The 3,260-nt window shown below is 34.2% G+C and overlaps 1 pseudogene; it reads left to right on the forward strand.

Annotated features, from left to right (window-relative positions):
• The window catches only part of LOC101984353, a 19,882-nt pseudogene extending 17,679 nt beyond the window's left edge, over positions 1-2,203 (forward strand).
• Positions 2,204-3,260: the final 1,057 nt, after the last annotated feature.

The raw sequence follows: 3,260 nt of genomic DNA on the forward strand, positions 1-3,260 counted from the left end.
GGAGTGGGAGGCTGGGAGGAGGCGGAAAATTTTTTTTCTTTCTTAATAAAAAAAAAATTAAGAATAGAATAAAAAAATAAAAAAAAATAAATGGGATAGACAAACAGAAAAAAAAAAGAATATGCATAGGGAATGTACACGAAGGAAATGAAAATGTCTACCTAGTTATCTGAGTTTAATTACATCCAGCTACTCACATTCTGATCAATATTAGCTATCAAGTACATATAGATATTTTTGTGTATGGTAAAATTAAATGACAAAGTTAATTTCAGAGTAAATGTACTTGTAAAAGAATGGTTTCTATAAAATAAAAAAAATTGGAAATAAGTATTCAGTACACAAATATAGATAAAATGTTCTAAAATAAAACAATGAAATGTTATACAGTGTTGTAAATACAAGAAACATGTATAAGAATATGAGTGGACTCCATACATATCACACCAACCGGAAAAATGGTTAAGCAATGATTAACACAAGGCAGCTCTTACCTGTTCCTCTTCACTATCTATGTAAAGCAGACTAGAGTTTTTGGCGTTGCAGGACACCAAACTGTCAGTCCAATTTTTTTTCTCCATACTAATGTAATACCTATTGTGGTGTTGAGGAAAAAACACTATTATTCTTAAAGCAAATAATTGATCCATGCTCCTGCATTGATCCGCAGTTTGTGAATTTTCACTGCTGTGTTATATAAACATAATATTCGAAAACCCACTTTATCTGGTGTTCCCTGAGGGAAGGAGTGAGTGTCACACCCTCAAAGACAGAGGCATCTTACATGGCTATTTGTACTCATGGGATCCCTGACACCAGCTCCTGCACTGGTTTCCTTCAGCAAGTAAGAGAAGCACTTCATATGACCAATTACCCCATTAGGTGCTTTCAGACTTGCAGAGTGCTGCTGGCCAGTCTCTCTTAGACATGGAGAAGAGAGCTCACATAATCTATATGTTGTTGCTTGGGTTCTGAAAGAGAGCAAGTAGGTTCATTTCCTTCCGTTGGACAAGAAACACAGGATGTCCTGATATTCTGTAGTCCCCCATCTTAAGGTGTCAAACCCTTTCAGCTTTGTTTCAGGCCTTCAGAATTCTTCACTTGTGTCATTTATTATAACTCTCCAAGTTTATTTATAACAGTAGTCAACAGAAACTTTAGTGATACCCTTTCAGTAATCAACCTCCTTGGTGATAGACAACAGTGGAGGTTCCACTACTTAGTGATAACATGGCACCCAGAAAGCAGAAACTATATCCACTGCATCACTTATTTCTTCAATTGTAAGCCATGACCTTCCTTCTATAACTGAACTTTGAGAAACAGTAGAAAAATTGATTTGAGCACAACAATCAGAGAATTTCATTCATAACTTCTGGAAATTTCTTTAAATCCCTATTATGTTTGTGTTGTGAGGATAAATATCTATAAACTTACATAAATTCATTGCCAAATTTCTCACGAATAGAAGAATAGAACTTGTAACTATAAACATGTGAAAGTTAATTCTAAGTCAAAATGACATACTATGTGAATGTTTTGGCAATGTAAGAAATAGTTTCAACTTTAATAAGTTGAGAACTTATTATTCAAATGGATGATAAACATACTATAACAGAATATACTATCACATTTAAACCATAATAAGAGCCTTAATACTGATAAAATCCCTTGATTTTCTGGTAGGAATTTTTGCAATCCCTCTCAATGATTGCATGGACTGGAGTCTTTCGGGAGAGCAGAAATCAAACCTGGGTTTGGGGAAAAGACTCAACTTTCAAAGTAAAGTAACTCTTTATGAATGATGCAATAGACAAGAAAAAAGTCATACAAAGAAAGCCTCAAGATAATGGTATCAGTAAATTAATTATATACAGACATAATGATGATTATCTTTGTGAACTGCTCATGTGAATCTGGAGAACCAACTACTTGTCTTTCATAGTAATCAGTTTTACCAAACTATTAGTAAAGATGTCATTGCCAACTTGCATGAGATCCTTCATTTGCACTTATATAGGATTCACTCATTTAATAGACTATCCACATAAAGTATATACACATTTTGTTTTTCCACCATTGCAGGATAATAGAACATTCCCATGGTGAATGTAACTGTGTCATGCTTTCAACCTCTGGTTTCCCAGCAGAAGACTGTGCAGCTTTACATACATATCTTTGTAAGCGTAAGCTCAACAACTAAAACACCTGCACTTGGATTCTGTCAGGTAATCGTGCATTTCATAATCAGAAAATAGGATTAGTGTGTACATATTAAATATATGTACATATTAAAGTGAATTATATTATTTGTTCTAAGAATGATTTTTTTCAAAAACAATCATTGTAGTATATAAAACAAACTAAAGTAAAAATATTACTTTTTATCTGAATCTTTCTGCTCAAGATAATCTTTATAATGTTAAATTTTATAACAGGATATATATATATATATATATATATATGTTTCTGAAGAAGGACTGTTCCATTTCAAATGTACCATCCAATGTACTGTTGTCATAGGACTTTGTAGTATTGCTTTGCTGGAAGCTGAAGATTACAAATTGAGTTTCCTTAGTACAACTATGTTGCTACATTTCCATATATATGTAGATACCCTTTCTCCTCCCTTCCCAGCCTCTTTCTCTCATCCACTCCTCTTCTGCTTCTGCTCAGAAAAGATCAGTCTCTTTGGGATATCAACCAAACATGCATATGAAGTTGAAATAAGACTAGGTACCTTTCTTTATATTAAGGATGAATGAGGCAACTAGGAAGAAGAAAAGGGTCCCAAAAGTAAGCAAAAATGTCAGAAACAGATACCAACCCCTGTGTTAGGATTTTCATGAGAAGACCAAACTACACAACTGTAACATACATGCAATGGAACTAGATCAGTCCTAAGCAGACTCCCTTATTGTTAGTTCTGCCTCAGTGAGCTCTTCTGAGTACAGCTTAGTTGATTCTGTGGGTTTTCTTGTGGTGTCCTGAACTCTTTTAGATTCTAGAAACCCTCCTCACCTTTCTCTGTAAGGATTTGCCAAATTCTGACTAGTGTTTGCTGTGATTCTCTGCAACTGTTTCCATCAGTTGTTGAGTGGAGTCTCTTTGATGGCGATTATATCAGGCTCCTGTCTATTAGTATAGCAGAATATCATTAAGAATAATCTCAATGGTGTTTTTTATTTTAGCCATTCTGACAGGTGTAAGATGGTATCTTAAAGTTGTCTTGATTTGCATTTCCCTGATAGCTAAGAAGG

Source organism: Microtus ochrogaster, unplaced genomic scaffold (genome assembly GCF_000317375.1).
Source record: "Microtus ochrogaster isolate Prairie Vole_2 unplaced genomic scaffold, MicOch1.0 UNK46, whole genome shotgun sequence".
Classification (NCBI taxonomy): Eukaryota; Metazoa; Chordata; class Mammalia; order Rodentia; family Cricetidae; genus Microtus; species Microtus ochrogaster.